General features: G+C 51.1%; 1 long non-coding RNA gene across 1 annotated transcript; it reads left to right on the top strand.

Moving 5' to 3' along the window:
* The first annotated feature begins 7 nt into the window (after positions 1-7).
* LOC122492169 lies at positions 8-18,361 on the top strand. Its single transcript, XR_006299562.1, has 3 exons — positions 8-175; positions 563-675; positions 17,156-18,361. It is a non-coding gene; the product is annotated as an uncharacterized LOC122492169 (long non-coding RNA).
* The last annotated feature ends 1,896 nt before the right edge of the window (positions 18,362-20,257 follow it).

The raw sequence follows: 20,257 nt of genomic DNA, 5'->3' as shown, positions 1-20,257 counted from the left end.
TCAGGCCCTCGTGATTGCCGCAACGTGCGCTGGCCTTCCTCGGCCAGTGGCTGCAGCGCTCGCCTTGAATCTGCAGGTCTCGGCAAATGCCCGATTATAAGAATCATCTGTGGGGCTGGTTAAAAGTATAAATTAACAGGCTTGTCCCTGAGATGTTCGGATTCAGTATTACTGGGTAAGGGTCTAGAAATCTGTGCCCTAACAGGCACACCCACGTCCTCCTTGAACAATAGGAGCCCGGGAAATTTGGGAAAAAACAGTAGACTAGTCAAATTTGTATTATGTGTGGATATTTTTTTATCCTTTCAGATTTTAATAGCAGTGCGTATTTAGAAAATTGAAAAATAGCAGAACATTGTGACGAAGACAAAAGTTTCCCTGAATTTTTTCTTACGTGTGTGGGTTTCCTCCCAGTTATTAGACACTGTCCTAATGACGGTAGTAATACTAATAATAAACTAATGTCGAGCAAATGGAATATGCCAGGAATGAAGCTAAAGCACTTGGTACACACGGCTTGACAAAAAACTAAAACGCAGATACTGTTACTGCTGTTTTCCAGATACAGAAATGGAGACGCAAAGAGTTTGTTGCCCTGATCACGTAGCTATAGGCTGAAGACGAGGCTTTGAACTCAGGTGTTCCGAATCCAAATCTGGCAGTGTTTAACCTAAGGTATGCTTCCTTCTGAGATCTAGCTGGCATCACACACTAGGTAAGGCTTTTTATCCTGACTTGTTTTTAGCCGCAGTTCACCACGAGAACCCCGCGGTTGCCCCCACCGTAGTCTCCTTTCAGCCTTTTGCCTGTTATTAGCTCAACTCCTGCCCAGGACTGGGGCAATCGTGTGTGCCATTGTTATGTTCTCATCTTACATAAGCAGTGTGGGGTGGGGGGTTATAAATAATAAATTCTGCAATATCTGTGGCTACTGGGAAGAGGCGGAATAGAGAGATTTGGGATGCTCTCCACACTAATGTTTCCTACTCAAGAGAGTTTAAATTAATCCTCAAGATAAGTATTCAGGTGCTAGTTTATATTCACCTTTAACATCAGGTCAGTCTTCCTCAGTTAAATGCAAACTTTAATGTTAATGACATTCTCTTAATACTTCACCATCCTTGAGATTAGCTAATGCCTGTTCTTATTAACTGACCTCACACTTACTACCTTTAGCCCCAGGAGAAGCCCCGTTCAGGCTACCTGGGCCCCATGTTTATTCTCCTCCAACCAACTCTGATCACCTTGACCAGCCTTTTATCTATTTTTGGCACAGCACACCTGACTCGCTTTCCCCAGGGCACATTTCTGACCTTCAGACCTCATCTGGTTTTGGTCTCCTTGATATAGACTTTCAGAGCCTCATTTTTGTAGCAGTTATTATAATTAAAAGTGAATCGTTTATAGACTAATTAGCCATTTGTTTCCCCTACTAGAGTGTAAGCTTTAGAGCTGGGACCACGTCTTCATCACTGTGTCTGCAGCCTGTAGCACAATACCTAGTTCAAAGTGAATGTGTAAGTTCCTGTCTGTTTCCTTAGTTTTAGGATAGGGTCGGAGTGTGTGTATTGTGTGTGTGTGTGTGTGTGTGTGTGTAGAGGGTGGGTATCGGTTAAGCCACAACCTTCAGAAAAGAAGCATTGTAGCAGGAAATGATGGATTAATCTGTTGATCTAATGGAAATGTGATCCTGGAGATTGGCAGTAGGTGGTTCACCCTTTGGCAATCTCACTGTGGGTTATGGGGACCTTGTGTCCCGGTGGGTGCAACTCTGAACCGTGAGAAGATGCTGCACCACATGTCTGCGACCTTGCCTCTGGAATTGATATAAATGGGGTGGGGTGAGGGTTTGAGGAGCCAAGGTGATCAAGACTTATTATTCATCCAGACTTGCAACCGGAAGCCACTGCTTACATCTAGAATGTGCTCAATCCGAGTCAAGGGATGTGTAGCACACAGTGGTCACTGGGGGGCGCCATTGCTCCGTTAATAATCCATCACCTTTAGAAACTATACAGATCATTGCTTTAATTTTGGCCCAGGTCGTCTCGTTTTCAGGTATCCTTTAGGAAAAAAAATAATTGTTGAAGCTCAGTTTTAAAACTGGTCTGAAACAGGTTTCCTTATCCCAGTGAATTTCACGCACTAGGTTCTGGAATATTTTATATCAAAGATTGCATACAAGAGTGGAAACTCCGTTAAGTCTAAACTCAGGTCTCGAAACAGAAAGGGCAGGAGCTGGAAAGAATTGAGATCTATAGGTTGCCAAGGGAGATAGGAAAAAGCAGCCACGTGCATGCACGGGCTTTTTGCATCAGATGGCGCAGGATTGGAATTCCAACTGTCACTTTGGGGCAGTGTGACTTTGGGAAAGCTGAATCACCTCTCCAAGCCTCCACTCCTCAGGACCTTGGAGAAGATTAAGCACCATTTTGGCAGTACTGTTAGTATAATCCCTGGCCCTTAGCAAATGTTTAATAACCTTCCAGTTGCAAATTTACCTTTGGGTTGGGGGGTTGTTTGATTTACCTCTGTCTCCTCCCGCTGACCTCTAAATTCCATGAAGGGATTGTCTGTTTCACCTAGAACAGGGCCTGGTACATACAGGCTCTTGGAAGATGTATGATGGATGGATGGAAAAAATCATGAATGGGAAATTTGCTCTTCTAAGTATAGAATAGACTAAATACATGACTAAATAGAGTAGGAGGCTGGGGCAGTGAGCCCCCAGGTTAGAAAGGTTGCCCTGGTAACCTTCCAACCATGTAATCCAAGATCCTGGTCCATAAGCAAGAGCATTCCAGAGCACTATGACTAAATCCAGGACTGCATTTAGACACCGCAGCCACTTGGGATAGATGCGTTGTTGATTGTTATTCATGTTCATGGCGTGGCCCTTTTTCTCCTTGTTTCTGTGTCGTCATCCAGGGAGCCCTGCCAATTCTTAGGCTGGACAGCTGTTCATTTCCTAATTAACAGCATCCAGAGTTTCTCAAGATTGCCTGTCTGTAGTGTGTTGGCTGTATCTATACCATGTGATCTCAGCTGCTTTTTGTTTGTTTCTGTCTGATATTTTCCAGCGTATCTAATGACAAAATGGATCCAAATACACGTCAAAAAACGGAGCTTTAATAAGCAGGAGTCCTCAGCACCAGTCAATACTATTACCGCCTTTATTACCAGACATGCATCTCAGATATCATTTCAGGCTTTGGTGTTTTTAACATGTTGTCATTTCACATTATTATTCCTGAAAGGTGTCTAGGGAAAGAGGCAACCTGAGATAATATTGAGGAAAGAGAGAAGTTTGGAATCTGGGTTGGGTTTAGACATAGCACCTCTGCTTATTGACTTAGGGTCATCCATTAACCAATATGAGTGTTGGCTTGTTCACCTGTAAAGTGGGATGATATTAATACCTACCTTTTGTTGTCCTGAAAATTAGGGTGATCATATATATGCAGAACCTGGTATGTAGTAGGCCATTAATTTTTTTTTTTCAACGTTTATTTATTTTTTGGGGACAGAGAGAGACAGAGCATGAACGGGGGATGGGCAGAGAGAGAGGGAGACACAGAATCGGAAACAGGCTCCAGGCTCTGAGCCATCAGCCCAGAGCCCGCCGCGGGGCTCGAACTCACGGACCGCGAGATCGTGACCTGGCTGAAGTCGGACACTTAACTGACTGCGCCCCCCAGGCGCCCCTGTAGTAGGCCATTAATAGCTAACGATACCATCTTGCTACAACATTCTAATGCACTCAGTTGTAGTCTATGATTGGGGGGAGAAATCTTGATTAACATATGCATTACTTTGGGAGTTTTAATCTTGTGATGACGTAGGGAACCACTCAGCCAACCCCTAAGCTGGTGAGCCCAGTGAAGCCGAGTTCGTAGTCAAGTCCTCTATGCTGTTGCTGCTGGGGTCCGGTTCCACCATCTCTCATTGTTGTCACACTGCCAACATTGTCTCTCATTCTCCAGTGACGCTCCCTGTCTTCCTATTTATTTCTAGTTGCTTATCCAGTATCTATTCTCCTCCTTTACCAGCAGAAGAGGCTGCAGCGTGCCCTGTTGAAGTATATACTTCCCTAGATGCCACTGTTGCTAGGGGTGGCCGTAGGCCCTGCTTCTGGCCAAAGAGATAATCAGCCGAGGTTCCTGGGCAAGCTTTGCCTTACTGATAGAAGAAGCACCCCTTCCTGCTGTAGCATAAAGGCACAGCAGTCATGAACCAATACCCTGAGGGTTAGTTGGGGCCAGGTCATGAGTTCTAGTCAGTGAGTTGTGAGCAGAAGTGATGGAACATTTAAAAACCAACATGGGACGCTCCAAGAACTCTCTTCCCATCTGCTATGATAAGAAGCACAGTTTAAGGTAGTGGCTGGTCTGTCATCCTGGGTCCCAAAGGGAGGAGGTGTGGAGCAGAGGCCCCACTGGCCCCTAATGGACATGTGGCAGGAGTGGGAAATAAACCTAGGTTGTTCGAAGCCACTGAGCTTTTGGAGCTGTTTGTTAGGACAGCAGACCCTAGTGCAGTCTGACTGATACAACCCTGACCGCATTCCCCCGCTAAATCCATCAGCTGAGAAATAACTGAAAAACGAATGAATGAGTGACTGAATGCATCATTGAATCAACTTCCTTCTCACAGGGCCCATCCCTTCAGCTCATGTCTAGAAATGGCCACAAGTCAGCCTCATTTACTATGTGCCCCCTTTGAGACAGCGTCAGTCAGTCCTTCAACTTTGGCAGCCGTCCAAATTCCCTGAGGCCCTTATATTAAAAATATAGATGCTCAGCTATCCCCCCAAACCTACAGAAGCAGTCCCTAGAGGTGAGTCATGGCCATCTGCATTTTTAAACAAGTTTTCTTGGGAGGTTCTGACAACGGGCCAGGGTCAGGGACTGTGGCCTCTCTAGGTGGAAATTTCTGGACCCATCAACAGGCCAGAAAGGGTGATGGTCTTCGGCATGCGGGTTTTCAGCTTCTCCCCGTCGTCCCCTCCCCAAGTCCTACTCCCAGCCTCCACCCTTGTGCCCACTTTGACCTAACAGCAATTGCCATTGATAAAGGTTCCCTTGAATATGTGGGTGACATCTTCTCCCTGACCGTTTATCTGTCAGAAGAAGGGAGTTGAAACAGGGTGGCCAGAAGAACCTTCTGTGAGAGGTGTCAGCGGTGACAATCTAACATCTTTCAGATGCGTGCAATACAGTGTGATGTGATGTGATGGTGCTGCTTCTAAGATAATTCAGGCGTGACACACATGTGATGCCTATAAATTCATAAGTGTGCCACACGCCCTGTGGTATAACCGTTGGACAAAGTTGAAAGCTGTGTGACAGTTGCCTTCTTTGCTCCTTTGGCGTTTCTCTGTGACGGTGTATTTGGAGAGAACGTCTAAATTCGAGGACTGGACCGTGAGGCCCGGGGGAATGACCCTCCCGACACCCCACCACCCCCACCCCAGAGGCAAAGAGAGGCCAGGTGCTGGGTGTCTGGGTGTGGCTCAGGGGCCACTTTCTGTAGCCAGGCCCTGTCAGGGCAAGCAGAGGTCTCTGAGCTGAGGGAAGTCGCTTCCATTTCTGAGAGAGAGCTGGCTTTAGGGTGTGTTGGATCTTCCTGGAAACACCGCTGAAATTCCAAAGATTTATGGCAGGAGGAGAAGCAGATTGCCCCAGCTAGAGGGAGGGAAGTGATAGTTATTGGGCGCCTACTGTATACCTGGCCCCGGTGGGGCCCCCACTATCTGTAGTTGGGACAGTGACACCCTGCAAGGCAGACAGACATTCTTCTCATTTTACAGATGAGGACGCTGAGGTGCAGGGAGGGGAGGTCACAAGCAAAGTTCACGCTGGGTCTGTCCGATGCCTAAAGCCTGGGTTCTGCCTTCTGTAACATTTTAGGAGGACTGTGACCTCTGGAGATGGGCCTGGGATGGAATTCTGGCCCGCCCACCACGTTGTAGCTATGAATCATGGGTCAGCTCTCTTCTTGGAGCCTCCGTTTTCTCATGTGTGATATGACAGTAATTACAGGACCTACCTCCAAGGGATGTGGTGCCTGGCAGGTGCTACGTTCTAGATCCATGCTACCTGTGGTGGTTCTAGAGAGAAGACTGGTGATGGTTTGTTGAACAGGGAAGGGCCTGTGCACGGGTGAGGAGGTATGTGCATGTAGATTTTATTGTTCCTGAACTCAGGAAGCTCTTTCCGGGCCAAAGGGGCTGTTGTTTAATGTGGCCCTTGGGTGGTTGAGCGTCCCTGCCCAGATCTATGACAGCCTGCTGCTCTTCCCCCTGCCTCTACCCGCTGTCTGCTGTCCCCCACCCCCAGCCCTGCCCTGGTGTCTGCTTTGCTGGGGACTCCAGGCTATAGTGGGACATTTATATCCTTCGGGGCTCAAGGACAGAGGAGTGTAGGGAGCCACTGGGAGCTCCCGCACCCTGTGTCTTTACCCTCCCCTGAGACAACCTAGGTAGGAAGGCTCTAGAAGCTGCCCGTGGACTTACGTAGTGCTGGGCCAGCTTCCTGATTTCCTTCCATTGCCTTCTCTGGCCAACCCTCTGAGGTAGCCTTCTGGTTTGGGGCCCAGGTCAGCAGTGCTGGCTGAGTGTCTTTGGCAAGTTGCTTAACGTCTTTAATCGGCCTCACATTCCCCACCTGCAAAACAGAGAGGACCCAAATCAGCCCTACTTGTCAATAAAATATTGTACATGAAGTACCTAGCACAGAAATGAGGGCACGGTAAGTGCATACATACGTCACGGTTATTACTCATTGTCCTCTTGTCGTATGTGTCCTTGGTAGTGGAGCTAAATCACTTATTTGTTCACTCAGAAATAATGATACCCACATTCTGTTCTAGGTACAGAGGGCTAGAGGGGAGAGGTGAGATACAGACATGATCTCTGCCTTGGTCCTCATCCTGGAAGAGTTCAAAACCTGGAGGGAGGTCCTTAATAGAGTGCTTGAGGAGGGAGGTGGGTACAGAGGGAACAGAAGGGGTGCAGGGAACTGCTCGACACAGCCGTGGAGAATGTCACCAAGGAGGCACTGTTGGAGCAGGGTCCTGATGAGCGCAGTGGGCATTTGCCCTTCTTTTTAGAAGTTCCTTTGAGCACCGTTCCTGCGTTTGGGCAGTCTCCAGCTTATGAGTGCTGGCAGGAGGCGTAGAGCCCAGAGACTTGATTTCTCCGCTTCCCAAACATGTAGCCTGGACTCCAACTGTCAGAGATCACCCTGGCCCGCTGATGCCGCAGGGGGGCATATGAAGAAGTAAGGGGGAGGTGGCACCCCCTTCAGAGGGGCCACGATGGAGCTCCCCCATGGGTCCGGTGCCTGCATGGGCAGCATCAGAGGCAGCTGCTGCCTTGTCTGTCCCAGCAATGGGGCAGTAGTGTCACCATGAAATGTCTAGTAGTGGGACTTTGGGTGCAGCTCCTGGCCTTGTCATCCTCAAGCCTGGATCTCTGGCCTTCCCAGAGATTCTGGGAGCCACACTATGTCCGTTACTACCTCCTTTACTGCATGAATCAGCCAGAATTCCCTTCTGTTGTGATTAAGATTCCCTGGATAATAGGTAGAGAAGGAGAGGCTCAGAGTCTCAGGCAGAGGGTCAGCTTCGGTAAAGGCCCAGAAGCTTGAAGAGCATAGGTATATTCTGAAAAGAGTTGCATGTCTCCAAGCTCTGTGGGGTTGTAGAGCATGTATTTGGGGTGGGGTGTGGTGGGGACCAGCAAGAGAGGAGTTTGGAGCACCTGGGTGGCTCAGTTGGCTAAGTGTCTCTCTTTTTTTTTTTTTTTTTAATGTTTATTTATTTTGAGGGAGAGAGAGACAGAGTGTGAGCAGGGGAGGGGCAGAGAGAGAGGGAGACACAGAATCTGAAGAAGGCTCCAGGCTCCAAGCTATCAGCACAGAGCCCGACGCGGGACTCAAACTCAATGAACTGTGAGACCATGACCTGAGCACAAGTCGGATGCTTAACCGACTGAGCCACCCGGGCGCCCCAAGTGTCTGACTCTTGATTTCGGCTCTCACAATTCATGGGTTCGAACTCCCAAGTCGGGCTCTGCACTGATGGTGTGGAGACTGCTTGGGATTCTCTCTCTGCACCTTCCCTGCCTGTGCACACACACACTCTCTCTCTCTCTCTCTTTCTCTCAAAAGTCAATAAACTTACAAAAAAGAGAGAGAGATGAAGTTGATGAAGTGGACTGGGGTCTCAGATGCTACCGTTTTGGCAGTTGAACTTGACCTTGGGGTGGCGACGATAAGCTTTAAATAGGGCAGGACCAGCATCCGATGTGCGGTTTGTAGAAATTTCTCTAGGACAGCACAGACTGGGTGAAGCTGGAGACGAGCAGTGAGGAGACAAGTGGCAGGTGTCACATGCCCCTTGAGATCTAGATAAGACTGTTCACCCCCACCCCTACCATGGCCATCCTGAGCCCTGCAGAAGGCCAAGCCTGACCCCCTCCACGATTTCTGCAATTCTCCATGGTCACCTCTGCTTTGGCACTTGTGCCTCTACCCTGTTCCTTGTAGCTTGTGGGTTTTTGTAGGGAACTCAGCATCTTGATTCTTTATTACCGACTGAAATTCTGAGGGTAGCACAGGAGGCACTGACATTTCAGCAACATTAAAAAACAAACGGGGGTGCGCCCGGATGGCTCAGTCGGTTGAGTGTCCGACTTCGGCTCAGGTCATGATCTCACGGTCTGTGAGTTCGAGCCCCGCGTCAGGCTCTGTGCTGACAGCTCGGAGCCTGGAGCCTACTTGGGATTCTGTGTCTCCCTCTCTCTCTGCCCCAACCCGCTCGCATTCTGTCTCTGCCTCTCTCACAAATAAGTGAAAAAAACATTAAAAAAAATTAAAAAACAAACCGCAAATTGTACCTTCAACCTTCTCGCTCATAGGGGGCTTCCCGTATCATGAGGGATTCGTGATCAGCTTTTTCTCCTCGCGAGTGCACAAGCCTCTGTCCAGCTTATCTCCCGGCCCCTCTCCCCGTGCCCATCTTCACTCCCACCCTCACAGTTTGCCACCAGAATGCCCACTTCTCATCGTGGGATGCAACATAAGTCAGCTCTCTTCAGCTCCCTTTTCCAGACTGAGCCCCAGTCCCGCTCTTGCATCCCCAGACCCATCCAGGAGGTCATCCAAGCAGGAAGCTCATCCTTTCAGCCAGCTCCACACTCCTTTGAAAACAGGAGTGTGGTTAACATGACTCGTCTGCTTCTGTTAGAGCTGTTCGCAGTTGCATTTTGCTGCTAAGACCTGTAAACCGCAAAATAGCAGTGGCTTACACACGACAGGAGTTTGTCTGTCTCATGGAAAAGCCTGGAGGAAGGCAGTCCTGGGCGGATAGGGTGGCTCTCTGACCCTCAGACTCCTAAGCTCCACCATCTTGGGAATGCTGCCTGGTGATCCAAGATGGCTGGCCACAGTCTTGGAGAGCTTTCTGGTGCAGCCTCCAGTTAGAAATTGTGGTTCATATTATTAAGGAAGAAGTGGCACATGTATATGGGAGGAGACTAGGGGTCTGTGTTGTATCTATGAAGCCCACTTGTCAGAAGCTACAACCGCCCTCTTCCCTGGCCTGGGTGTCGATGGGAGCTTTTGTATTTAGTCTGTTGGTCCTTGGCCCAGTTGTTACCAATAATTGCTCTTCCTCCTTTAAAAATTTTTTTTAACGTTTTAGAATTTATTTTTGAGACAGAGAGCATGAGCAGGGGCGGGGCAGAGAGAGAGGGAAACACCGAATCTGAAGCAGGCTCCAGGCTCTGAGCTGTCAGCACAGAGCCCGACGTGGGGCTCGAACTCACGGACTGTGAGATCATGACCTGAGCTGAAGTGGGACGCTTAAGCGATTGAGCCACCCAGGCACCCCTGCTCTCGCTCCTTTTAGAAGTGTCAACATCACAACTTAAGGAAGGGCTGTGTAGCTAGTCGGACCCAGGTGTGTGAGATCCTGCAGAGATGCAGACCCTCACTCTCCGTGCCTGGTTCTCTGCACTTTTCTGGGATTCCGCTTGTCTGTTGTCTCTCTGTGGCTGAAGCAGATTATGGCCCCAGTGGCCTGTAGACGTCCCAGCTCCTGCTGCTGTCCGTCAGTTGCAGGCAGAGGGTTTATTTTCAGAGAGAACGTAGAGCTGCAGAGAAGTATCCATCTTTCTGGGGAAACAGTGCAGTGACTAAGGAGCCCGTGAGCGAGGAGGAGGAGGCCGCCTGCCCACCTGAGCTCCAGGGGGCTGATCTGCACTTCTGGCTGTGGGATTACGCCTGGCCCTTCGATGCTTCATGGTAGATGGTGCTCTGACATTTGCTGTTGGCATTTGAAATTTGAGTGGACGGCTTTCTGTGACCACACCCAAAGGTGGGGGATCCCTCGAGCCTTGGAGGTGCTAGAGGAACACACAGACCTTGGTAGCTCAACCTGGAATGAAAGTCAGGTCACGTATTTCCATTTCAGGGCGTTTTTCCTCTATTCACTCCCTAGATGGGCTGTGGTTGGCAGGGTTCATGTAGTGGACTGTGGGCATCCTTAATGCTCTTCGGATATTCCCAGCTTTCTGTCTCCTACATCCAAGGCAGGATTGCACCTGCTGGCCCCAAAGCAGGGCCATGTGAGTAGTGCAGCCAGTGAGCCATGAGTAGAAGTGACATGTGTCACTCGAATCTCCCTTTCGCTCTGCCGGGGTGACAGTGGGCAGTATCTGAAATGGTGGCTGTGCTGTCAGCCTGAGATCTGGGCAAAGAATGACCTGGAGCAGAGCCCCCAGCTGGCCCTTGATGGATATGTAGAGTGAACAAGAAATAAATCTTTAATATTTGAAGCCACTCAGATTTAGGAAGTCTTGTTCACACAGCATTACTGAGCCTACCTGACGGATGGTGCACATTTCCCATCTCTGTGGTTGCCTGGCATCCCGGCGCCCTTCCCGTTTGGGGCTTGGCGCCACCCTCGGCGACTTGTTGAGAGGCAGAGCCTCGCTATAAGAAGGTGAAAATGCCAGGCATCCCCCACTTCCCAGCCTCCCTTGCAGCTCAGGTGCAGGCGCGTGGCCAAGGCCAGCGGAGATCGTGCGGAGCTGTGGGGAGCCAGGGGCTGTGCGTTCGTGGCAGCTGCGATGGTGACATTACTGGGCTGGAGCCGTCGCGAGAGTCTGGGTTCTGATTCTGGCCGTGTGGCCTCGCTTTTTTCTTGCCTGCTTCCTAAGCCTCATTTTCCAGCCTTCCCATCTGTTCCATGAGCTGCCCAGTATCCTGTCTATAAATTCCCTTTCAGCTTAAATCACCCAGCGTCCGTTCATGTTGCTGGAGACTAGGAGCCTTGGACAAAAACAGCCAATTAGGGGGCAGTTGTGAGGCTGCAGGGAGGCAGGAGGGAAGACGCACATGCTGGCTTCTCTTCCCCTTATGGGCCACTTCCCGGAAGCAGACCTTGTGTATGTTAGCCCAGAGCAGGCCAGAGGGTACTGGGGAAGGGGGTTCTGGTCACACTTGGGCCACCTTTAGGTCCGTGAATCACACATTCCTTTTCTGTAAAATGGAGCAAATACCAGGACCTCACTTTATGGGGTGGATGTGAGGAATTGGAAAGAGAATGCATTTGACGGAGCTGTGGGAACCGTGAATCCCAACTCCAGCGCAAGTTTACCACTTTAACTGTGTAAAAGGTTAATGGGGTATGTCCAGCGGGGAATCTCGGGCAGTGCGGCTGTCAGGCGGTGACTGTCCTTCGTGATGCGGTTCTGTCAACTCCCCTCCTGGGTGGGCACAGCTCAGTCCTCTCAGTTCAGACCCAGCTGAGGTCCCACCCATGAGACCAGAGACTCCAGATTTAAGGTAATGATGGGCTTGGAAAAAAAGCAGAGAAGCGTAAAGGTGGGAAAGGATTTTAGGGATTATCTTCTTCAGTCCTTTCAATTTGCAGAGCTCAGAGAGGGAGGACCCCTGACCCACAGTCACACGGCAAATCTGTCCCTGAGCTTGGGGCTGGGATGCAGGTCTTTTCACTGTGACAGTGTCACTGTCTTAATCTGGAGGTGCATTTGTGCTGTCATCCACGTTTGCAAAAATGATTTGGAAATACAGCAGCTCTCCCTCCAATTTACAAGCCCCATTTCATAGCAGCCTCTGACCACCTGATCCTTATCCCCGCTGGAGAAGGACACTTCTTTTTTGCTTTCTCAGCCGTCTAAAACACTTTCTTGTGGAAGGGCGAAAAATTGCTGAACTGATCTTTTTAAATTAACATGGGATCCAAATGAAACAAATTTGGAAGAAGAGAACTTTCTCCTCCAAGTGCCTGCCAAGCACCCAGCCCCACCCCCACCAGCTGAAGTGTCCCTTGTTCTTGCCTGCTGTGCCCCAGATTCATGGGCCGCTCTCCGAATCGTTGGCAATGCTCTCTGCACTGTCCTGACAACCTCGGGCCATGAAATTAAAAAGCTAGTTACCGCATCTTGCTCCCAACGGCTTTGTCCTTGCCAGCGATTTGACAGAGAAATCTGGAAGAGGGAGCCTCCGCTATGCCTGCAGTGGGCTGAAATGCTGCCGGAATGACAATGGGCTTCACCAGGGAAGGAGGAGAGAACACGCAGTTTGCCAGGAATGAATGAACGAAAGAACGAGAGAGAGAGAGAGAGAGAGAGCGAGAGAGCGAACTTTGGGCTTCAAATTGAAAAATTCCAGTGTCTCAGCAGAGGTCTTGGTGCCTCTACTTTAAGACCTGCTACAAAATACTGAGCAGGGCACGTTTCTCCACACCAGTGCCCGGTGGTCCTCTGCCAGGGTCCAGAGCTCACGGCTGGAGAGCTAGGAAGTCAGAATTGGGGGAGGAAATGGCTCCAAACTGGGGCAAGCCCTGGGAGGCCAGCCCACCTAGCCAGCTTGCCTGTGTGGCCAAGGCCCCCCACCTTCCCGTCCTGCTACCCCTAGCCTCAAGTGTGTCCCCTGAATTGAGACGCTAGGGCTCACTCCACATTCGCTGCCAACCCCCACCCCCAAGGAATTTTAAGAAATCTTCAAAACCTGAGGAATTTTAATTACGTTTAATTAAGAAAAACCTTTCTAGAAGACCACTGTGCTGTGACTCACTGCAGCATGGGTGTCCCTGAGCTGCAGGTGGGTGGGGCTCCGTCTCTGTGCTCCAGCCCTTGACCTTGGCACCTACACAGAGCAAGGGCCTGGTCGATACTTGCTGGGTGAAGGGATGGGAACAGCCATTTCAGAGAACAGCTCTTTCCTACACTGCCCCCTGCGGGCACAGGCTTCCTGACTGACTTGGAGGGGTGCAGGGAGGCAGGAAAGAGGCCTTTGAGCCCTGGCTCACCAGGGGCGGGCCAAACGAGGTCCTTGACTTCACAGCCAAGAGACCTTGAACAAGCTGCTTAACCTCCCCAAGTAGGGCTTCTTATCTGTGAAATGGGAGTCACCATGGTGGCCACTCAGAGGGAAGCTGTGAATTAGACAAAGGCTTGCAGGTCAAGTGCTTGCCATGTAGTCAGTGTTGAATAAAAATAAAAACTTGCCAGGACCTGGACGTAGAGCCTGTTCTTACAGGGAGACTCTTCCTGAGAGTTTTGGCCTCACCGTCCCAGGGGACTTGGGATTAGTGTCTTGACTGGACAGGCCTGGTAATGAATGGACCCTGGGAAGTCATGTTGGTCCTCACTGTTGAACTGAGCACATGCACTCAGTCACTCAGTCACGTACTCATTTACCTGCATAAATGTTTATCAGGTGCCTTCTGTGTGCTTCCCTGTGCTGGGCTAAGGGAGTACGTGAAAGGTGGCATGGTCTCAGGTTTTGGAACTTAGAAGCAAGTGAGAAATAAACAAAATCAAGATCAAAATCATTTTGGGTGCATATCAGTAGGTGGTCAGGGAAGGCTTCTTTTGAAAGGTGGTGTTTGAGCTGCGACCTTGCCATGCTCAGACCTGAGGAAAGAGGGTCCTGGGAAAGGAAGCAGTTGTATAAAGTCCTGGAGGTGAGAACGAGCCTGATTAGCAGGTCAGTGTGTCCGTGGTTGACGGAGCAGCGGGACAGGGATGGGTTCATTGAAGAAGTCATTCCACAGGAAGCCTACCTGGAGGGTTGGGGCTGGGCCTGCAGTCCAGAACATGTGCCAGGGGTGGAATATGTTCACCACTGTCTCTCCCGAGGCCTGCCCCAGCCCCCTCTGTGTCTTGCACCTGCTGTGACTTCATTAGAGGACAGGTCTTGCAAAATAGAGATGTAGCTCTATCAGACTATGCATTATTATATATGGCCCACCTTCCCCAAGTGCATGTCTCCCTGACCTTGGGGTTATGGCCAGGTGTGTAGGGGGGATATACTTTCCTTCCTGCTGCCCTCCTGTGTGTGCATATGCTGGTGCTGGCCGCTGAAGTCAGAGATGCTCTTCCCAAGCCGGGTCCTGACTGGGACAGTGGTCAAGTAAGCTCTATAGTGGGCCTGTCCTCCAGGCCCCCAGCACAAGCTCACCCTTATGGCGAAGGCTCCCCTGGTCTCAACTGTGCCAAATGAGGACCTGCAGCCACCCTGGAGGTCAGATCTGGGGTCCCAACACCATGTTGACATGACTGGCTAACTCACAAAGGGCTTGGGGACCCCAAGCAGGCAGCCAAAGGCCTTCTGGTGATACTGAGCCCCAGAGTCTGTCTCAGGGAGCTAAGAAGCCAAGAGGTGTTTGATCCAACCCGTTCATTCATTCATTTATTCAATGTTTGTGCAGCACCTGCCATGTGTCATTCGTCATATTAGTGCCAGGTCATATTCTGTGGTGAACAGGCTAGATAGGGTTCTGGTCTTTATGGACATCAGTACTTTTAGGGGGGCAAACAGACACAAGATAAGTAAGCCCAAAACACAGAATTCTGAACCACGATAAGTGAGAGAAAAGACAAGAACGAGACCTGTTGCCTACATCACAGACGCACATTTGGTCAAATCTGACCTCACGGTACAGGTCTGAATCCTCAGGGAAGGTTCAAGTCCCATATAAATACCCAGAATGCTCGAATCATCTGTGAGGTTCGTTATCAACAGTACATGCCACAGAAAAGAAACGTGAAAACCCATGTTGTAGAAGAAGTCTGAAATCTGGCCAGTTTTGAGATTAGCTGGCGAATCCTGATGGTAGGTCAAGTTTGGCGGTCGTCGCCCGCGTTTGTACGCTCAGAGATGTGAGCTGGTGACTGTTTGCGGAGCAGCTCCCGTGTCAAGCCCTGCAGTGGGCACGGGAGGTCTCCGGGGCGGTCACCGAGGTCTGCCCGCGAGGAGGACCATCCCAGTGCCAGGCTGTGCCGCGTGAGGGATGGCTGGGCTGCAGACTCTGGTTATCTGTTCTGTGTTGCCTCAAGACTCGGCCCTGTCCGTCAGATTTCTTTGGAGACTAACCTGACAGAGCCCCGAATATAGTTCATTCTGCGGTGGGTTAGGTTTCCATACTCGATGGAGTCGATCAAAGCCTACATCTTGGTGAAGCAGGCACAGACGGGGAGGTTTGTATCGCAGAAAAATCTCTTTTTAGATTAGGCAAAATAGAATTCATGCTTCGGAAAAGAGTGCTATTTCTGTCACCAATCTGATTTTGTACCCATTTCAGTTTTAAGCTCTATGTCCCATTCCAGAGCAAAACCTCCTCCTCCTCCTCCCTCCCCCTCTGCCCCCACCTCCTCCTTCCCCTCCTCACATCTTCCCTGTCCTCCTTCTCCTCCCCTTCCTCCCCCCATCCCCTCCCCCTCCTCTTTCCTCTCTTCAGCTCTTCCCCATCCTCCTCCTCCCCCCCTCCTCCCCTTCTCCTCTCCCCCTCCACCTTCCTCTCCTCAGCTCTTCCCCATCCTCCTCTTCCTCACCTCCCCCTCCACCTTCCTCTCCTCAGCTCTTCCCCATCCTCCTCACCTCCTCCCCCTCCTCCCTTCCCCCTCCACCTTCCTCTCCTCAGCTCTTCCCCATCCTCCTCCTCCTCCTCCCCTCCTCCCCTCCTCCCCCTCCTCCCCCTCCACCTTCTTCTCCTCAGCTCTTCCCCATCCTCCTCCTCTCCTCCTCCCCTCCCCCTCCTCCTTCCTCTTTCCTCCTTCCTCTCCTCAGCTCTTCCCCATCATCTTCTTCTTCCCCTTCACCCCTCCTCCCCTCTACCCCCTCCTCCCTCCACCCCCTCCTCCCTTCCCCCTTCTCCTTCCTCTCCTCAGCTCTAACCCATCCTCCTCCTCCTCCCCTCTACCTCCTCCCCCTCCTCCCCCTCCTGTCTTCCCCCTCCTTCCATCCTCCCCTCCTCCCCTCCCCCTCCTCCTTCCTTTCCTCAGCTCTAACCCATCCTCCTCCTCCTCCCCTCTCCCCCCTCTCCCCCTCCTCCCCCTCCTCCCCTCTTCCCCCTCCTGCCCTCCTCCTCCTCCTCCCCTCCTCCCCCTCCTCCCCTCTTCCCCCTCCTGCCCTCCTTCCCCTCCTCCCCCTCCTCCCCTCCTCCCCCTCCTCCCCTCTTCCCCCTCCTGCCCTCCTTCCCCTCCTCCCCTCCTCCCCCTCCTCCCCTCCTCCCCCTCCTCCCCTCCTCCCCCTCCTCCCCTCCTCCCCCTCCTCCCCTTTTCCCCCTCCTGCCCTCCTTCCCCTCCTGCTCTCCTCCCCTCCTCCCTTCCTCCCCCTCCTCCCCTCTTTCCCCTCCTGCCCTCCTTCCCCTCCTCCCCTCCTCCCCCTCCTCCCCTCCTCCCCCTCCTCCCCTCCTCTTCCTCCTCCCATCCTCCCCCTGTTCCCCTCCCCCTCCTCCTTCCTCTCCTCAGCTCTTCCCCATCCTCCTCATCCTCCCTCTCATTATTTCCTCCCATTTTTTCCATCCCCTGCTTTTCCTTCTCCCCCTCCTCATCTCTCCCCTTTCTCTCCTCCCCTTCATCTTTTTTCCCTTCCTCCCACCTCCTCTTTCCTACCCCTTTCTCTCTCCTTCTCCTCCTCCTCTTCCTTCTTAAATCAATCCACACTTATTTGCCTTTAATTTGAAGTGTTGTAGTGATCAGGAGATTTATCGTTAGAGAAAAATCAGATAACCCTGGAACTGCGGACTTAATTTATAGGAGTTCCTCTGTTTTGCTCTATAAAATGGGATCAGTTCCACACCACATGCATTGATTTGAGCATATGTCTGTTTTTGCCAGTCTTCTGGGTCCTGTGAAGAATAAGAGAAGAATAAAAAGGACAGCGTCCTCCCTGTTAGCAACTTCCCACCTCAGTGGGTGCCTCCTGTGCGATGGGAACTTTCTATCTGGAGACACTTGAGACAGACCGCAGTACGTGACTGTACGCAATTCACATCCAGAGAGAGAGGCTCAGACTGCAGATGCCAGCAGACATCGGGTTGAGCGTGGGCTGGAGGAAGGCGCCACTGATCGTGTGCTGCTTAAACCGAGCCCTGATGTTTGGAATGATCTGGAAGGAATTGGAGGGGTGGACACTCCTGATTCTGACAATGGGACGAGCACGCTCTGCCCAGATTCCTTGTTCCTGCACCGTGGGGAGTGCCTTCTTATTTCCTCGCCCTTCTCCCCGCCCTGGCAGTCCCCTACCCCCAAGTCTTTTTGGCTTCAGACCTTTCCTCCCTGCTTCCCTCTCACTGGAAGTAACCAGCCCTGCCACTTGTGCTCACTGCACAGATGTTTCCCTCGGTGCTCCCAGAAGACCCAGATGTCCCAGTGCAGTAGAAACAACGTGTGTGACACACTGGCCGCAGACTTGGAGTTCACGCTGACCTGGGTCTGGATCCGGCTCTGCTTGAGACGCGTGGCCGCGGGCGAGCTGATCGGCAGGTTGGGCCTCTACATCATCTCCTGTACCTCAGGGCTATTTTCTGGATGAAATGAGATAATGCATGGGTAAGAGGTCTGGTGCAGGTAGAGACACCCCCAAAAATACTGGTTCCAGCTTTGCCCCAGGTTATTTCAGCCAAGCCTGATGGCAAAGAGGACCAGCCAGGGGGATGGAAGAGTGAAAGCACTCACACTGGGGAATCTGATCGCACTGGCCTTGGTCCTGGTTCCTGATTCCAGGAGAGTGACTTATCTGGAGTCTTCCCAGGAGCTATGCTCAGGACGAAACCGGACAATGTACGCGAAGTGGTGCACCCAGAGGTTGACATGTAGAAAGTGCTACAGCATCACCGTCGTGGCTGAGCCCAGGCCACAGAAACTGAACCCCATGGTGGCTTCGGGCAGAACATTTGTACCAGCCTTAGAAAGATGATGAAATACGTTGCAAATGATGGATCGTCTCTACAAAGCCTTTACCCAGATACGCGCTCCATTTCTAGTAGGGGTTCCTGGGGGCCGGGATCATTTGGAAATAAATAGGGCCTGGGAGCGCCAGCACGACCGATGTTCTTGAGTCGCCCTTGGGAGCTCACACACAACATCCCATCCTCAGGATTCACACGATGCCGAGGGCTCATCATGTGTCAAGAACAGAGTAACCAAACCCGGGGCAGTTGGCATTCTGGGGCGCTTTGTCTGGGAACCTAACAGACAAAGCCAGCATATGGACAACAGCCTGCCAGCCTGCTTCAGGCAGGGCAGAGCCCAGGGACAGGGGGCTCTCCTCACCTGCTTGTTAGAATGACAGCAGCAGAAATAGGTCAAAGGTGAATGCACCGAATATCTTCCTGTTTTCAGGTGCACAGCAGGATTGAATGGTTGCCTCATCCCAGGAGCCCGCAGAGGGTGAACGGGCAGAACTGAAAAGGGAAGGAGACTCAGCTGAGATGAGGCCAACCCCAGCGCATTTTAAATCAGGGCCCTGAGTGCCCTGGGCCTTCCCTGGGACTCGGCCTCAGGGCCTGCTTTTATTATCTTTACACCGCTCGGGTCCACGCAGGTTTGGCAGGCATGAGACACGGAACAGAGGGACCCAAGTGAATCAGCCTTCAGGAATAGAACTGCTTGCAGGAAAAGTGCTCTTGCTGCGACGTATTTTCATGCTTCTAGACCTGCTTAAAATACGTGGTGTTAACAGAGCCTGCCCTTACTATGAGAAGGTGGGCTGTGCAGCTGAGACCAGGCAGGAATACGCTGAGGACACCAGTAAGAACAAAAGCAGCTCAAACACGTTGAGTGCTTACTATGTGCCAGGCACTTCTGAGCGTTTGACATATGTTAATGCAGGCAGTCCGGGTTTTTAATCTTGATTTCCCTTATGAATTTGCTCTGCGTCCTTGAGAACTTACCCACCTTCTTTAAACAGAGAGAGAATCACATGCATTTCATAGGTTTGGGGGAGAGAATTAAATGTAGATAATGTGGGGGCGCCTGGGTGGCTCAGTCGGTTAAGCATCCGACTTCGGCTCAGGTCATGATCTCGCAGTCCATGAGTTCGAGCCCCGCGTTGGGCTCTGTGCTGACAGCTCAGAGCCTGGAGCCTGTTTCAGATTCTGTGTCTCCCTCTCTCTGCCCCTCCCCCATTCATGCTCTGTCTCTCTCTGTCTCAAAAATAAATAAAGGTTAAAAAAAATTAAAAAAAAAATAAATGTAGATAATGTAGGTAAAGCGTGAGGAGGTGTTCCATGATGGTGACCAATGTTATTTTTTTTTTTTTAACATTTATTTATTTTTGAGACAGAGAGAGACAGAGCATGAACGGGGGAGGGGCAGAGAGAGAGGGAGACACAGAATCGGAAGCAGGCTCCAGGCTCCGAGCCATCAGCCCAGAGCCTGACGCGGGGCTCGAACTCACGGACCGCGAGATCGTGACCTGAGCCGAAGTCGGTCGCTTAACCGACTGAGCCACCCAGGCGCCCCACCAATGTTATTTTTATTAATAATGTGAACTCTCCTGTGTATTTTCTTCCTTTGTACCTGTTTCCCAAGGCCTTGCCTGCCCAGGACCCATCCTTCTGAAAGTGGGAATACAGAGATCCACCTTCTCTCTCTGGGTGAGCTCCTACTTAACCCTCAAGACCCATTTCAAAAGTTCCCTGCACTGTGAAAGCTTTGCCAGTTTCCACAGCGCAAGACAAATTGCTCTCTTTGCCATGCCTCCATCCTGGCCCTCACCACATCGTATGGTAATTGTGTCTGTTTATGCTCTATCTTCTTGACAGCTTGGAAGTTTCTGGAGGTGCAGTAACAACTGCACTCTCCTAGCTTAGCAGTTCTCCAGGTGCAGTCTGGAGACACCTGGGAGCCCACGAAACTCTTTCAGGGGGTCCTTGAGGTCAAAGCTATTTCCATAACTCTAGGACGTCATTTGCATTTTTCATTCTAGTAACATTG

Source organism: Prionailurus bengalensis, chromosome A1 (assembly GCF_016509475.1).
Source record: "Prionailurus bengalensis isolate Pbe53 chromosome A1, Fcat_Pben_1.1_paternal_pri, whole genome shotgun sequence".
NCBI lineage: Eukaryota > Metazoa > Chordata > Mammalia > Carnivora > Felidae > Prionailurus > Prionailurus bengalensis.
Note: the sequence above shows the minus strand (reverse complement) of the source record. Positions and strands in the feature narration are given on the sequence as shown.